Below are 18,677 nucleotides of genomic sequence, written 5' to 3'. Positions count from 1 at the left end.
AGACTTCAAAGACCAACAACAATACAATGTTAACAAAAGAGATGGATAGATAGTTTGACATACAATATTCAAGAATCTAAGAACCCTACCACATGTAAGGACCCTAAGATTAATGAATGTTAACACCAAACTCTTACGTTGAAAAAAGAGGGACTTTACCTCCCTAATCACCAATGTATCAAGCCAACGATGCAACACAAGTGATATCCACACTTCGGCAGCCCTAGTTACGGATTGGTGGCTTTTCCAAGCCCTACAACTCAGGGGTGTTACACTCCTCACACTAGAGAGAGAGTTTGTCTTCCATCAATAAACAACTAATGAGAAAAAGACCTAAAATGTTCTATTTATATTCTATTACAAGATAAGGCAAAATGACAACAATGCCCTTAAAGGGTGGGGTGGTCATGGAGTGCATTTGGACCCAATGAAGTGACCAAAATACCCTTAATGAAGATGACCAAATCATGACCCATTAAGTGTTGTCCAAAATCGTGAGTCCTCAAGTCTTCGATGCTCCAAGCAATCTTCCACACACGGCCTTGCTTGTGCTCCAAATGGGTCTTCTTTGCATATTCTTGTGCCCTCAGGGTGACCAAGTCTTGAGCCTTTAAATGATGACCTCCAATCATGTCTTCAAAAATTAAGGTGGCCAATTGACTTGTACCACTTGGCCCAATTAGATTTCTGCAATAAACATTATACCACTATAAAAGAATGCTTCTCAATTGAGTAGTTTTTACAATCAGATTGTTTAAGTGAAAAATCGGCGAAAACTCAACTTTGCAACATTGCTCAAGTTCATAGTTTTTGTGTGTGTTGAAATACCGAGTGTTCTTGAGTCATGTTTGAGTCTATAATTGAAGTACTCATATAATAAGAGCAATGCTCTTTTCTTGTGTTCTTGAGAGTGCTTAGGTAGAGTTACCTAAGTTTGATATTGGTTAGAGTTAATCAATATTAAGGTGAGTTCTTGGCAGAGTTGTCAAGGTAGGTTTGTAATAGAGTAACTGCAAACTGATGGAGCTTAGAGTTAAGTTCCCATTGATTCTGTAATCAAAAGGGTGATTATAGTGAATTGTTGAGTGTTTGTGAGGGCAAGCCATGATTTTTCCTCCCTTGAGCAAAAAGGTTTCCACATTAAATATTGCGTTCTTCAATTTCCTGCAAAATTTTATTTCCTTAATGCTTTACTGTTTGAATGTCTGTGTCCGACTCTAAGGGACCTGGTCCTTCATGGATGGTGCAAACCCCCACGTTTTAACAATTGATATCATAGCAAGGACACTCTAATCGATTCATACCTAGAGTGATTTATTGATCATGGATGCTCTACCTAATTTGGAAGAAAGGAAATCTACCACTAGACCACCCCAATTTAATGGACAGTACTATGGATGGCGGAAACCAAGATGCTTGACTTCATTATGGCTGAGGACAATGAGTTGATGGATATAATACTTGATGGTCCTCATGTTCCTGTTAGAGATGTAAAGAACGAGACATAACTAGGATGGTTGTCAAAAACAAGAAAGAGTTTGATGATGAAGATAGAATGAAAGTTGAGAAGAATTACAAGGCAAAGAAATTGTTTGTATGTGGCATAGGACCTGATGAGTATAACGGGATTCTGCTTGTGAAAATGATAAAGAAATCTAGGATTGCCTGAAGACAGCTCATGAGGGAACAACTGATGCGAAGATTCTAAAGTTGACATGTTAACTACTCAGTATGAAACCTTCACCATGAAAGAAGGCGAGACAATTCAAGAAATGCATACAAGATTCACTTTTATAACAAATAAGCTACACCGCTTAGGAGAAGTGATTCCTTTGTATAAGCAAGTGAGAAAAACTCTAGGTGTTCTTCCTAAGTCTTGGGAAAGCAGAATGGATGCTATTACTGAGGCAAGAAACCTGAAGACTCTCATTATGGATGAACTCATTGATAATCTAAAGACTCATGAGCTCAAGAAGCAGCAAGGACAAAAGAAGAAGGAAGAAAAAAGGGAAAAATCTTCGGCGCTGAAGGCTTCAAAATCTGATTCAAGTAAAGAAGACACTGATGTTGCCTATTTGGCAAAAAAAAATTATTAGAGCTATGAAGAAAAGTGGTCAGTTTCAAAGAAGAGGAAGTAGCAACAAAAAGGTTGGCAATATTGAAGTTTGTCACAAATGTGGAAGTTCTAAGAATTTCATTAAGGATTGTCCAATGCACAAAATTGATTATCAAGACTATCTCAAGACTGGAGGTGACAAAGGAAAGAACGGGGACCAAGTCCCTGTAAAATCAAGAAGAAAGACTGCAACTGATTATACAGTGAGGCAGGCCCTAGCAATGTGGAGAGATTGCTTCGATGAATTTGATGAAGCTGAGAAGGCTGAAGATGTGTTCACGCTGGCTGTGGAGGAGTATGAAATTACCTATGATTCCTTATTTGCTCTCATGGCAAGCACTGAAGATGAAGAAGAAAATGAGGTAACTCTCTCTGACATTAAGGAAAATTTAGATAACTACTCTGCTAGAAAGATAAAGAAACTAGCAATTGTGTCGATTGATTTTGTATGTAGATTGACTACTAAGAAAAATGCTCTAGAAGAGAAAGTAGAGAATCAGGAGCTTGAATTAATTGTTTTAACTCTCCGGACATCTGAAACAGAAGAACACTTTGCTAAGTTGAAATCTGATAATATGAGTTTATTAAGTCAACTGGAGAAAGTAAATGATTCTGATGATAAAGGGAAAAAAAAAAGCTTTAAAGCTTCAAATTGAGCTTGAAGATAAATTGAGGGATTCTCAAAAGCACCTTATGACTCTCCACCATAAGAATGAAGAGTTAGAAAGGGACCTGGTCCGCCTAAGGGAAGAACTTAACAAATCACTAAAATAGACCACATCCTCACAAATCCTTTCTAATCTAACTGGTCAAACTGTCAATAATGGTAAAGGGCTTGGATATCAGTACAAGCCCCAATCACTTGGGTCTTATGAGAAAGTTGCTCATTGTATTAGAAAGAGGGTCCACAAACCTCTATGTACTCATTGTGGAAGAGATAGACACTTGAAGGAAAACTGTCAGTATTGGCTTAGAGAAAGAATAAGCAATGCTAATTACATCCAACAAGAGAATTATTTCCTTAGGGTTTTATGCCCTTGAAAAATGTGAAGAAGAATTCTCTACCTAGATGGGCAAGAAAGATTTGATCACACCTTTGTCATCCTAATGGGAACTCAAACTCAAGTCGGCTCCCAAATCTAACAAATGACTATGTTTGCAAGTAGGAGGAGGGGAATGCAGTCAGAATTGATTCATGGATAGTGGATGTTCAAAGCATATCACATGGAGGACCGACTGCTTTCTTTCTCTCAAAACACTTCAAGGTGGAGGTGTCTCTTTTGGAAATGGTAAAAAGGGTTATATCCGTAGTGTGGGAAAGATTTGAAAATTATTCGATCAAGCAATAGAAGATGTGTACTATATGAATGGCCTCAAGTACAGTCTTCTAAGTGTTTCTCAAATCTGAGGCAAAGGTAATGAGGTCATATTTTCAGCTGATGGATGTACTGTGTCAAGCTTGAAATCTGAGAAAGTTATTCTCAAAGACAAGAGAATCAAAAATATGTATGTGGGACTGATGGGGAATTAACTCTGATGGGGAATCAACTCAAGTGTTCAAAGTGAAGATACTTATTTATGGCACAGAAAGCTAGGACATATAAGTTCCTCTTTGTTGAACAAGTTGATTTCAAAGGACCTGGTCCGTGGCAATGCCAAAGCTGAAATTTCCAGACAACAAGGTTTGTTATGCATGTGTTAAGGGCAAACAAACCAGGTCTTTCTTTAAGCTAAAAAAGCAGGTGAGTACTTCTAGACCCCTAGAGATGTTGCATATGGATCTATGTGGACCTGTTAAAGTCCAAAGGAGAGGAGGAAAGTATGTGTTTGTGATTGTGGATGACTATTCAAGGTTCACCTTGGCAATGTTCTTGAGAACCAAAGAATGAATCCTATGAGGTTCTGGTTACCTTTGCCAAACAAATTCAAATGAATCTGAATTGAAAGATTGCTCAATTCACATCTGATCATGGAACTGAATTTAAGAACTCCCAAGTTGCAGGTTTTTGTGCTGAAAATGGAATCAGTCATAACTTCTCTACTCCAAGGACTCCTCAGCAAAATGTAGTTGAAAAAAAAAAAACAGAACCCCAGGACCATGCTGATTGATAGTGGGCTCCAAAAGAACTTTTGGGTTGAAGCTGTAAACACTGATTGCTATGTGACAAATAGGTGCTTAATTAGATCACTCCTGAACAAGACCCCATATGAGCTTGTGTTCAATAAAAAGCCTAAGCTTGACTACTTCAGACCTTTTAGGTGCAAATGCTTTGTTCTAAACAATGAGAAGAATGATCTAGGAAAGTTTAACTCCAAAATGATGAAGCAGTATTTGTGGGCTATTCCTCAACAAGCAAATCATATAGAATTTTCAACAAAAGAACTGTGTTGAAGAAAGTGTGCATCTGGTCTTTGATGAGTCACGAAAGCTAATGAATCCAGGTGATGGTGAAGAATCAGAAATTGAAGAACTCATTCCTGTTCAACGAGATGATATTGCTAAAGATGATGGTCAAGAGGTAAATGATGCAGATGAGATTGATGAGAGTGATGGTGATCCAGAGTCCCAATCACAGAACCTAGCTCCAGTTGAAGAACAACAAGAAGGATCAGTCAAACTCCTCAGGGACCTGGGCCCAGTGGAACTAATCTCAGAAGGTCAAACTGGAGGCACAAATCTTCTCATCCTCTTGAGAATCTTACACCTTTAGAGTCTGGAGTCCAAACAAGAGCTCAAGCTAGAAATTCCATGGCATTCTCAGTATTTCTATCCCAAATTGAGCCAAAAAATATGGAAAAAACTCTGAAAGATGCTGACTTGATCAATGCAATGTAGGAGGAGCTTCAGTAATTTGAAAGAAGTAAAGTTTGGCACCTGGTCCCCAGACCTGTTGACAGAACAATTATTGGGACTAAGTGGGTTTACAAAAATAAGCAGGATAAATAAGGAACTATTAACAGAAATAAAGCAAGGCGGGTTGTTCAAGGCTATAACCAGGAGGAAGGAATTGATTATGATGAGACATTTGTCCCTGTAACAAAGATAAGAGGCTATTAGGATTCTTACTGCTTTTGTTGCCTATATAGGGTTCAAACACTTCCAAATGGATGTCAAAGTGCTTTTCAAAATGGAAACTTGAAGGAAGAAGTCTATGTCAAACAACCTCCAGGTTTTGAAAATGTTGATTTTCCTCATCATGTACTCAAATTGGACAAAGCTTTCTATGGGTTGATGTAAGCTCCTAGGGCTTGGTATGAGAGACTATCAAAGTTTCTTCTAGAAAATGGCTTTAAAAGAGGGAAAATTGACAACTCTCGCTTTTTAAAGTCCAGTGGTAGCAGATTACTAATTGTTCAGATATATGTTAATGATATTATCTTTGAAGCTACTTCTGAATACCTGAAGAGTTTGCAAAGCTAATGGGGAGTGAATTTGAAATGAGCATGATGGGAGAACTGGGTTTCTTCCTAGGTTTGCAGATCAAGCAAACTTCTCAAGGGACAATGATCTGTCAAGAAAAGTACATCAAGGAGCTACTAAGGAAATCTAACATGGGAGATGCCAACCCAATTGAAACTCCAATTGGAACCAACTCTAAGATGGATAATGATGAATTTGGTCCCTCAGTTAATGAGACCATGTATAGAGATGATGAATTTTATGATACAAGAATGACAAGGAAAGGCACAAAACATATACCAAAACAGTCCACAAGTTTGAAGAACCGAGGACCCCTTTGGTGACCACTCTCGGATTCAAGAACAAGAACAAGAAGGAAGAGTTTAAAAGTGTTTAACACCAAAAACAGCCAACCACCAAACTATATTAACAACAAGAATCCACACGGCTTCACTACTACAATACAAACTACAAAGTTACAACAAGATAAAGATAGAGAGATAGACAAATAGAGGTGTAATCTTAAGAACCCAAAAGCCTATTTCACTCTTAGACCCTTAATACTACACACTACAATCACCTATCTCTTATAATGACACAAGAGAGGACTCCACCACTCAAGCACCAACGTATCAAGCAAAATGCAACACACAAATGATTCCACACTTGTGCAATGCCCTAGTTTCGATTTTGGAATCTCTCTCTCTAAGACAAGTGTTCTTTCAATATCTTAAAACAACTAAAGAACTAGAAACCCTATAATGTTTCATTTATATTACATTACAAAATAAGAGATAAAGGACTAAAGGGTCCTTTCATTAATGGGCTCCAAACCGCCCATTAAGTGCACTTTAGGGGCGGGTTTGGGCTTTCTTCACACTTGGGCTTGTGCGCCCTTTTAGGTGATCTTCAAAATACTCAAAAAGAGTCCAAGGTCATGATCGTACTCGTATCATCCTCTCCATCTTGAGAGGAATTTTCCCACAAATTCATGACCTCACCTCTTTTACAAAGGCACTTCACAATCTCCTTCACACGGCCACACATCTTCTACATCTTCCTCGCCTTTCATTTTAACCTCTTCTTGCTCTCCATCTTGAGGCTTGCCATCAACCTTAGGCGATTCAATTACTACTTCTTCCCCAAGATAGTACAATTTTCCCTCCCTTAGGATCACATTCCTCCGGTTTGGGCACTCACTAGCCTTGTGCCCCCACCCTTGGCATTTGAAGCATTGAAATCCCTTGGAATTGGAAGTGGAAATTGGTTTACCTTCATACCTAGTGGACTGTTTTGGGGAAGCCTTGGTGCTCTCGGTTTGGACAACCATGAATGAGCTCTCTTTGAGCTCCCTTTCAACCTCCAATGCCGCTTGGAAGATGCCATCAATGGTGTCGCACTTATGAAGTGTCATGCGAGTGGAGATGTCCTTGTTTAACCCGACTTTGAAGCGCACGATGTCATGACTTGTTCTCCTCGGTGATCTAGTTTCAACATCAATTGTTGAAATTCGTCATAGTAAGGCATGACACTCTTGCTCCCTTGCCTCTAATTGTACAATTTGGCAAAAAGCTCATGTCTATAAGTCTCGGGCAAGTATATTTGCCGCATAAGGTTTTTCAACCGAAACCAAGGAGGAGGTTATCCCCCAATCATCTCATTCCCAAACCGTTTAACATACTCCCCCCATGTATTAGCATACCCTTTGAAGTGAGCTATAGCATAGCAACTTTTCTTTTCTTCGGTGAGATCATTTAGTTGGAAGATCTTGTCACAAGACGACTCCCATGCAAGGTAGGATTCGGGATCACTCTCACCTTTGAAAACGGGAAGGCTCACTTTGATATAATTGAGACCTACATCTCGATTTGGATGGCCATCTCTCACCTCTCGGCCTAACTCCCCATGTCTACTCCTCATTTTTTCTTCCCTCAAGTAAACATCATCATACGGCCCATAACCATCATGTTGTCCTCCCCTACCATAGCCCTCAACATGGATAGGTCTATTTGGGTTAAGTGGAGTTTGTAGTGACGGGATTGGATTTGGATAATGAGGTCTTTGGTCAAGTGGAGTTTGGATGAGAGGGTTCGGGTTTGGTGGTGGTATTTGGGTTCCAAGCCCTGCTTGTTGGACTTGGTGGAGTGGAGGATGGTTTGATCTATCTTGTTCTCGGATTCGGGAGTAAAGATTGGTTAATTTGTATTATAAAGAATTAAATAATAAAACGACACAATGAACCAACATATTGGAATAAATACAACGCCGTGTCGCCGTCTACTTTCTTCAAATGACAACGCCGACTACTGTTTCTTCCCGCCTCAGTCATCATTATCAGTAGTTGGTTGTGTTTCTTCTTCCCCAGCCGACTGTGTTTCTTCCCCAGCCGGCAACGTCATCTCTGTTTCTTCCCCAGCCGACAACGTCATCTCTGTTTCTTCCACAGCTGACAACATACATGTCTCTGTTTCTTCCCAAGCATATCGACAATTGAGAATATTTCAGTCATTGGACAGAATTTTTCTAGGTAAGTCACCGGTCTATTATCCCATGTTACCCCTCAAATTTCTTCTTGAATTTGGTCAACGTATCCGAAATCGTTTGACCGAATCTGAGACAGCGAAAGCACCCAAACCCGCGTTAGTCTCGTGTCAAGACGGGTTCAGCAGCAAAACCATCGAGTCCACGCAACATAGCCATCGGGGCTCCAGGGTTGATAGATGATGGAGAGTTGGCTCAAGGGAGGAACAAGGACAAACTCCCATGGGTTGATATATACTTGATTGAAGAGGGTGAAGCATCTAACTGTATGAGCTTATTGAAGGAGTCATCTACCAAGGAATCTCCCAAGAGGAAAAAGATGGACCGAGCCTATTGTTCTAAGATGATGCATAGGATAGAGGAGTCTTGTGAGCTATGTGTCGAGGGCAAGGAAGCAAACGCAAAGCCTCGTACTCAAGGGATGTACCCATCTCCTCCTAGTCCAAATGATCCTTGGAGGCATGATGACAGTTTCATTATAGCGGGTCTATTCTTAAAATTGTATGACTTCATACCATACCACATAAATATTGATGCCTCCCAAATTGCTTCTTTGTTAAAGTTACCAGTTTCAAAAAAAAAACTGCTTCGTTATTTAATTATACTGTGCTTGATTTGCATGGGCTTCAAATTATGGATGCCAAGATATTTTGTTTGTCGAAGAGTTCATGGTTTCACTTGAAGTCTTGTTTCCTACTTCCTGTCACTCTCATAAGGATGGACAAGTTAAGATGTTAGAATGGACTTTTGGGAAAATGCTTGAACACTAAAGTAGAGGTGGACCAGCTTCTTAGTAGGACCATTTGACTTTGAATGAATTTGTTTATGATAGGTTCCTAATTCCTCTACTAGCATGACTCCGATTATTAGCACTTTCCCTTTGGGGAGTTGTTTGAAAAACGAAGGTGATATGTATCCAAAGGTTATCACTTCATCCTTGGGTGTTCCAACTTGTATTAAATTACTTGATGAATTTGTTGAGCAAAATTTCTTGCATATGAAAACACCTTGAATAAGACTAATACTCTTGATACTTTTCTCTACTACCTCTTTGCTTATGATGATACTTTTACTTGTGAAGAAAATGCATTTCATAGAGGTAGGAGTTTCATTAGGCCATACGATTAAAAAAAGGACAGCCCAGTGCACTAAAGCTCCCCCTATGCGCAGGGTCCGCGGAAGGGCCCCACCACGAGGTACAAGTTTCATTAGGCCATACCTAAGTTGCTCGAACTTGGCAATTTCGGTGCCACACCCGTGTCGACACGACACTGACACGGGTAAGGGTGTGGGATCTGTGTCGGATCCGGTCAAACGAGATCGGGTGTGTTGACCAACAATTCGAAGAAAAATTAAAAAATTGATATCTCGAGGTAAAGATTTGAATTTTAATTTTGCTGCTACATAGTAATTTATGCCATTCGCTCTGCCTCTTTTGAAGCTTTTTTCTTGGTAAATCTTGTTGTTCGAGTGGCTGTTGCAGGTATTGTTCACGATGTTACAGGTTTTTGAAGCCGAGAATTGTCGGTGCCGTGGTGGACAACTAGATTGTGCGCATCATGATATTGTATTGTATTGTAAAAAAAAGATATGCAAAACAAGTAGTTGGGGACGAAGATGGAGGAGAGTAGACGAAGAAGAGGAAAAGATGAAGAAGACGATTGTTCAGTCACCTAACACTATTTTTTTTCTAATTGACCTGCACTCCTTTAATAGCTGCCACGTTTATTATTTGTTATTAAGAATAAACATTATAATTTTTTTAATTAAATGAGATAAGCTTTCCATATTAAATATCTTGATTATTTATTATTAAGAATAAATAATTTATCTTTATTTTGATTAAATGAAAGAAGCATTGTATATTAATTAGAGTTTATTTAATGAGATAAGCTTTCCATATTAAACAGCTGCATCTTTGATTATTTATTACTAAGAATAAATAATTTCTTTATTTTGATTAAATGAAATAAGCATGGTATATTAATTAGAGTTTATAAAATAAGGATAAATATTATAATTATTTAATTATAAATTAAAGATTAATATATATGCTTTGAAAGCACACATTTTTTTAATGAAACTAAATTTAGCGCAAGTATATATTGAACATATTAATATTCTCATTTTTTATTAGTTTTAAAATACTTGTCAATTTTGAACTATATGTATGAATTTTTAATTTCTTTTTTGCCAAGTTCCCGCACCCGTATCCATATCCAGATCCTCGAATCTCAAAAATTCGATCATGAAAGATCCGACACTCAGATCCTCACCAGAGTCCGAGCAACTTAAGACTATACGATCATTTTGGGACTTAACGGTGACACCCTCTTTTGGAAGGTTTTATCTTGAAATAAAGGATCTATTGTCTTGAAATGTTGTGAACTTAGAATGTTGATACCAATGGGACCCTTGTGATTTCCTTGTTTCCTAATATGCTTAATAGTCAAGTCCTTTGTATCTTGTACAATGAGTTGTTCTTCATGATAGTAGAGGATACTTGGTTGTATTTCAAACTTATACCTCCTTGGTGCATGGTGATATTTGTATTAAACCCTTGTGCTAACCCTCGTACTATAAGGATTTCTTGGTTGTTTCCCCTTCAGATATTTTTACAAGAATCGGATTCGAGGACGAATCCTTTTCAAAAAAAGAGGATGATATGATATCACCCGGCACAATTCATGTCAGACTTATACTTCAAGGTCTATTCAAGAGAACGCAAGCCACGCTCACCATGAGGACACAAAGAGGAGCTTGGGAGCATCTTTTTGGGCTTCTACCGAAGGAATTTCACATTTGGATGATAGTTTGGAGCATAGGGAAAGCTATGATGCCTATGTCCCCAAGTGCGATTAGCAAACCAGCAGATGCGGTCAGCAAACCAACCGCAGACGCCTAAACACCGAGTTCTGTGGCTGCATATACGGGCAACAAACCACCATCGGCGGCCGCAGATGGTCCAGCAGGTAGTGATCTGTTTTGGGCTATTTTTGAAATCGTTTCTCAAGCCAATTTTGGGCTATAATTGTAAGAGGCAAACCATAAGTAGATGCCTTAATTATTTCCATTCCTTGGTTGTTGAATGTTCAAGAATTGTCTCTACGACTTTTGGACTATCTAGTGGAAATTTGCTTATAATAGAACTATTCATTCTTCTACTGGGTTTTCTCCTTTTGAAGTTAATAGGGTTTTAATCCCCTTACTCCTCTTGATTTAGTGTCATTGCCTACTAATCATGTTGCTAGCCTTGATGGAAAAAATAAACTGGGATAATGAGGAAGATATATTAGTAAACTAGACTGGCCATTGATAGAAGAAATGAGCAAGTTGTTTTGAGAATAAACAGAGGGCGCAAACAAGTCATCTTCGAGTATGGGGACTTAGTTTGGGCTCACACGAGGAAAGAAAGGTTTCCTTCCAAAAGGAAGTCTAAATTGCATCCTAGAGGTGATGGACCCTTTAAAGTTCTAGAGTGAATTGGAGACAATGCTTACAAGTTGGATTTGCCTGGTGAGTATCAAGGGCTACTTTCAATGTTGTTGATTTGTCCTTGTTTGATGTTGGGTAAATTCGAAGTCGGATTTTTTTCAAGAAGGGTGAGAGGATAGCTCCATGGCAAGGATGAAGCTATAAAAGCCCTAGGGAAATCGTCAAGGTCTCAAACTAAGAAGTTGCAAACCAAGGTTGTTGGGCTCTAACGGGAATCACGAAGATATGTGTTGCAGAGAAGAAGAGCCCGAGGAATTTTACTGAAGAGTGTTCTAAGTGCTAGACATATTTCATGGTCCAAATCCGAGCCCAAGATGAGGAATATTGGATCCCACTTTGGACCCAAAAGGGCTTATTTGCATGCACAAAGGAGCTGAAAATTAAAGCCCAAAAAGGCTGAAATCTCGCAGCAAAAACAAGGGCTGATTCACGCCAGATCTGAGTGCAAGTTTTGGTGCATATTTGTCAACTTTCTCCATAATTTGTTTGGGAAGAAGTTTGACGTTATTTTGCAAGTCTTCCTCGATAGGTTTTAGTATTTATTGTTTCTGTAAAAGTAGGATTCGAATCTCATGCTACTTGGGATAAGTTTTATATATGTGTATATATATAGGGGTGGATTTTGTTATATTTTATTGATTTTTATTTTTTTTGATAAGGGAAAAAAACAAAACAAAATCCACCCCTATATATAGAAAAGTTCTGTTACTTCTCGTAACAACATTATTATTATTATTGAGAGTTTCTCTTTTTACACCCTTGTTTGTTGGCTACTAGGGATATACAACATTTTAAGAACGATTCTTCAACTACGAAAGATCAATTCTTTAACTTGATATCTTTGATTCTTATTTATAAATTAAAGAAGGTAAGTCTTATACTAATTATTTTCTCTAATCACTTGGCTATTCAAGCTCTTGAATTGATTCTACTAGTAACATAATTTGTTTTAATCCACCAAGTTTGATTACTAAGGGGTTGTTTGATAGAGTGTATAGGAATAATGTTGAATAGGGTGTACTAGTAATGCTTGCATTAGTAGTGTTGGTATTAGTTATGCTGGCATTATTTCTTATACACTATTTGATTTGATGTATTAGAACTGATATGTCTTATATAATTTTTATAAAAAAAATATTTATTTACAAAAATGCCCTCCTTTAACTTTGTTGACTTTCTTTTCAACAATGTGTTTTACTTTTAAAACTTCATTGGCACATTTTTTTCCCCGAAAAATAAAATTAAATAGTTGTTGGTCTTGCTTCATCACACTCCAAGAAAATCATTTAATGTTGGTGATTCAAGTCATTTGAATACCTCATGTCCACCTATTAATGGAAATCAACCTTTGAAGAAGGCAGACGCAGCTAGGCGGGTTTTTGATGTTGGGATGTTGGTATGAGTCGTTATGGTTTCATTCCTTGAATATATATTTAGGTTGCTCTTAAATAAGGAGTTTGTCCTTTTTGTCTTGTAATGATTATTCACTTTATCAACTTATTTCATTCTTCTTTGTGTTCATTTTTTCTTTTCAGGCCTTTGTTCATGATCCACTTATGAATTGGAGTCCTTTCAATTTCAATGAAGTTCCACAAGTGTCCACACTTGCCAGTGCACATGTGCCTCCTGTTGTGAATAGAGAGGAGTCCTCTTCAAATAAAGAGCTTCTCCAGCCACCATGTACAGAATTTAGAGGTCTACATAAAGTCCTATGTTTATGGTAGCAATTTGTTGTATTAAGCAAGTCGGCTTATCGACTATATATAGGGATGGCAACAGGGCAGGGCAAGGGCTTAACAGGGTAGGGCAGGGTAATACTTAAACGGGGCAGGACAGGTCGGGGCGGGCTAAAGCTATTATTTTTGAAACTTTAACAAGGCAGGGAAGGGGAGGAGAAAAATGAGTTGAAAGACCCTCCCAAGTCTTTAATTAAAAAAAGGGGACAAGTGGGTCCTACAATATTATTAAGTTAAAAAAATAAAATAACTTAAACAACTCGAACAGTTGTTCAACAACTGCAGTAGTTGTTCAACAACTTTGATAGTTGTTTCGAACAACTTTGCACAGTTGTCGAACAACTTTGATAGTTGTTGAACAACTTTACAAAGTTGTTGAACAACTATCAAAGTTGTTCGATAACTTTGCAAAGTTGCTCAACAGCTGTGCAAAGTTGTTGGAGCAAAAATGTTTAAAAAAACCTGAAAAAAAAAGATTGTCCCTTTTTTAAAACTTGAAGGACTCTCACTTATTTGGAAAACTTGTTTGTCCCTTTTAATTCAAGGTCCCGAAGGGGTGGGTTGTGTTGGGCCTTTTGTCCCATTATTTCAACAGAGCTTTGGTTGTCTCCACTCTTTGCACACACTTTTAGCATATATCTATGTTATTTATTGATTTCAAGTATCTTGTTAAATATTAGTCACACACAAATTAATCTTCAAAAGGAAAATATGAAATTGTAATATAAGGGAAAATCAATTTAGCTTGAAAACTAAAATAAACAGCAAGATGTGTTGAAAGAAAAAGATTAACAAGAACCGAAGCGTTACAGATTTCTTTGGACTTTCTTGTTATCTTCTCCGGGGTTTGATGGTTTTCATCTATGTTGCGCGGACTCTTCACTTTCGATGCCACACATGTATCGGATTATCCAAAAATACACTGCTCTTGGAGAATTTGACACGCACCTGCTGACATTTCTGAAGAGTCCGAGCAACATAGGTTCTTATAGAAAGGGGCTTGGGGAAAGAAGGTTGATGGAGCTTTGTTCCCATTAACGTATCATTAAATAGAACTTAAAAATGAGGAGAAAACAAATTAACTCTTAAATGAGGTAGGGCGTGGCAGGGCTTAGTGGGGCAGGGCGGGGCAGGGCAGGGACAAATGTTGGGAAAATTCTAAATGGGGTAGGGTATATAGGCTTGTCAAGGCTAGGGAGCGGAGGGCCCGTGATCTTGACCAAGTGAAGTGCACCAAAGGGGAGGATGGTGAAGTGTTGGTGGAGGACGCCCTCATTAGGAGGAATGGCAGTCTTAATTCCATAGACTTTTGAATGATGAGGAGGACAAAGGTCTCGTGTTAGGGGACTTGGAGCACTTAGCAAGATGTCGTGATTATGGCTATTGTAGGCGTATTAAGGTTGGGGAGGTTAAGGGGGTTATTCGTAGGATGCGTAGGGGTAGGGCAACTGGACCAGATACGATTCTGGTGGATTTTTGGAGGAGCACTGGTGGGGCAAGTTTGGAGTGGCAGACAAGGTTGTTTAACATCATTTTTAGGAAGGTGAAGATGCTCGAAGCTTGGAAATGGAGTATGATGATTTTGTTATATAAGAACAAAGGGGACATATAGAGTTGCAACAATTATAGGGGTATCAAGTTGTTGAGTCAGACTATGAAGGTCTGAGAAAGGGTGGTAGAGTTGAGACTAAGGAGGATCGTGACAATTTTTGAGAATCGGTTCGATTTCATGTCAGGGCACTCGACAATCGAGGCCATTCACCTCGTGAGGAGACTAGTGAAGCAGTATAGGGAGAGGAAAAAGGACGTGCACATGGTGTTCATCGATTTTTAGAAGGAATATGACAAAGTACCCAAAGAGGTTATGTGGAGATGCTTGGAAGCTAGAGGTGTGCCCGTGGCGTACACTAGGTCGATTTAGGACATGTATGATGGAACAAAGACGTGTGTGAGGATGGTAGAAGAAGATTCGGAGCACTTTTCTGTTTTGACGGGATTGCACCAAAAGTCTACTCTTAGTCTATTTTTATTTGTTTTGGTAATGGATGTTTTGACGTGGCGCATTCAAGGAGAGGTGCCTTGCTATATGTTATTTGTTGATGATGTAGTGCTAACTAAAGAGAATTGGGGAAGAGTTAATGATAAGTTGGAGGTTTGGAGACAAACCCTTGAGTCTATAGGGTTTAGATTGAGCAGGACCAAGACGGAGTACTTGGAATGTAAGTTCAGTGATTTGATGCATGGGGTGGACGTGGTAGAAAAGCTGGATTCTCAGGCCCTTCGGAAGAGAGATAGTTTCAAGTATCTTGGGTCTATGATTCAGGGGAATATGGAGATTGATGAGGATGTCACGCACCAAATTTGTGCAGGATGGGTGCTGAAATGGAGGCTCGCTTCGGGAGTCTTGTGTGATACGAAGGTGCCTCCCAAACTTAAAGATGAGTTCTACAGAGTGACAGTCCGACCGGCTATGTTGTATAGACCGGAGTGTTGGCCGATTAAAAACTCCCACATCAAAGAGTTGAAGGTGACAAAAATGAGGATATTGTGATAAATGTGTGAACTTACTAGGAGAGATAGGATTAGAAATGAGATTATTCAAAAGAAGACGGGAGTGGCTTCAGTGGAAGACAAGATGCAGGAAAGGAGGTTAAGATGGGTTCGGACATGTGATGAGAAGGTGCCCAGATACCCTGTATGGAGGTGTGAGAGGTTGGCTATGGATGGTTTCGTGCAGGGTAGAGGTAGGCCAAAGAAATATTGGAGGGAAATGATTAGGCGGAACATGAAGCAGGTACAGCTTACAGAGGACATGACCCTTGATCGAAAAGTGTGGAAGACGCATATTAAAGTAGAGGGTTAGTGGATAGGAGTGTGTTCTTACTAATAGGGAAGAGTTCCTTATGTGTAGTTGTGCCTGTAGTCATAGTGTTATGCATGTGCCTTGTAGTTTCTTATATATGGTGATTTGGTGTTGTTGGTGATTTCAGATAGATAGTTTATAGTATTAATCTATGGGTGTCATGTTTCTTAGATCATTCTGTTGTGTGTTTTTATGTTTTTGTTGGTTATATTGGTGTTTGTCCTGAATCACGGGTCTATCAAAAACAGTCTCTCTACTTCATCTGAGGTACTGGTATGGATTGCATACACTATATACACTGGGTATGTTGTTGTTGAATGAACTATTATGGAATAAGTTGATTGTCTGCATCTAAAGCCTTTGAGACGGATTTGAGGGGTATTAATTTCATTAATCATGTCAACGCATATGTTGAAACCCTTTGTATTACTAATATATAGAAAAGGGTGGTATTTGTACCACATATCTCAATACACAATACAGTGTATAAGCATTAGTTATCAATAGACTAATAAAAATATACCAAACAAGGTACTAGTAGTACACAAGACTAATACATGCATTATTTTTTAAAATACACTCTACCAAACGATCTCTAAGTTTAACTAGGATTCTTAGCACTTGATGTTGAAGTTTGAGGATTTTCTTCTTAAATTGCATTAATCTTTAATTTTCTATCTTCAATCTTCGTACTTTTGCTTCAACATTATTTTCTTGTTTGTCGTTAACTCGATTCTTATAAATTTTGCAAACAATTCAATGATTGAAGGTCCACCTATATAGTATCTTCAATATTTGAATCTGTCTCGAGTACATAGATGTCGGGAAATAAGATGGCATCTATAACAAATTGGCAAGGAAAAACATAGGTTTATAACGCCAATGTTCATCCTATGTTCAGTTTTGTGAGAAATACAGGTGAAGAAAAAATTGAATTGTTGTAACTACATTGTTATACTGAGATCCTATTTATAAACAATATATTCTAATCCTTTTCCAAATAGGATACTACATTACAATCCTTTTACAAGTAGAATTCTATACGTTATTTGTAACACCCCATGTTTCGGACTAGAATGAAAACCATTATTTCTATGCGTAGATGATCCAAAAGCCATAAATCCTATGCAAATTTTTCATGTTAATCAAGTATGTAGCATGGTAACCATTTAAGCATGAATTGAGATCATAAAGGTCCCATAACTCAAGGTCAAGTTGAAAGTTTTCCTATCATTCGAGTTTTAGTGAGCATCAAAACTTGAGTCAACTTCAATCGACCATAGCTCCTTGGATATATCGAACTGGGTGGCCTACTATATATCAAATGAAAGATCTTCGAATTAGCTTTCCAACGATACCAAATTCGCCTAAAACGGACACTCGGTGAAGAAGTTAGAGCATTTTTTAGTGTCAGCGTTCCCGGCCACCGCGTCGCGATGAGCCTTAAATTGACAATTGTCAATTCCAGTAGCTCACCGCGATTTCCAGCGCATCACGGTGAAGCTTTATACGGCGTTCCAGTCCCGGATTTTAAATTCCAAGGCCAAATTAGACATTTCCCATGGCCCCAAACCCATCCAAACACGGGATTTAATCCCCAATACACCTAAATACATACACTTTCACCAAAATTCATCAAGAACTCACCCTAGGTTTCAAATTCAAAACCCAAATATCTCAAGATTCAACCATGGGTTTTCAAAAGTGATTGAAGATTTGGAATCCCCAATCCGTAAGCTTCAAGAATTACCTATTATCTTCTGGAATTAAGGTACGCAGGATTTTTCTAAAAATCTCATAGGCATAGAAATCATGATTTTAAGAAAGGGTTTTCAAATTTATGAATACATTCATATTTTAGAAATCTTGACGGTATTGTTTTGGTCTTTTGACCTTCCCCAAATTGATTTGAAATTATATATATGTATGCATATGTTTTATGATTTATGAATGAATTGAGAGCATGACGCACATGAATCCCTCTCTTGGTATGATTTTTCCAATTTTCTTATGATATGGATTGTTTTGAATGTATCTTGAAAAGCATGATATGAAATATCTTGATTAATGCTACAAATTGATTTATGGTTTTGAATTCGAAAGAGAGGGTTGTGCATATTGATAAATGTTGAAAATATTCATATAGTGAAAAAGTGCATGATTTTGCCAAAAGCACATGACCACCATATGTTTGAATAATCTCAGCATAGTTTTGACTTGCGTTCTCGGAACACGAAATCTTTTATATTGTTTGCATGTTTGGGTGGTCTAAACTGTGTTTTAATGAAAGAATTATGCATGATGCATTATGGCTCAGAAATATGACTTGCAAGTCTTGGTGTGACGATACCAATTCAGATTATGCCATGATAATTCAAAACAGATTTAATGCATGTTAGAAATCAGACTTTTCAGATGTTGAAACTAGAAGCATACATGATTTAGAACAGGATAAAATTGGGCATAAAGAGAGTTTAGGTGGTTCCCCGAAGAAGGCATGAGCATTAAACAACTCATCGCCCAAAA

The 18,677-nt window shown here is 38.2% G+C and overlaps 1 protein-coding gene and 1 long non-coding RNA gene across 3 annotated transcripts in view; both read right to left on the bottom strand.

Moving 5' to 3' along the window:
* LOC107847559 (protein phosphatase methylesterase 1) overlaps positions 1-18,677 on the bottom strand; it is a 41,523-nt gene that overhangs the window by 6,071 nt on the left and 16,775 nt on the right. The gene's annotated exons all lie outside the window — the stretch shown is intronic.
* Positions 9,529-17,440, bottom strand: LOC124888498. The gene is made up of 2 exons (XR_007046796.1): positions 15,455-17,440; positions 9,529-11,690 (listed from the first exon to the last, which is right to left on the bottom strand). It is a non-coding gene; the product is annotated as an uncharacterized LOC124888498 (long non-coding RNA).

The sequence above is a fragment of the Capsicum annuum genome, chromosome 11 (assembly GCF_002878395.1).
Source record: "Capsicum annuum cultivar UCD-10X-F1 chromosome 11, UCD10Xv1.1, whole genome shotgun sequence".
Taxonomy (NCBI): Eukaryota; Viridiplantae; Streptophyta; class Magnoliopsida; order Solanales; family Solanaceae; genus Capsicum; species Capsicum annuum.
This window is presented reverse-complemented; position numbering and strand designations above follow the sequence as displayed.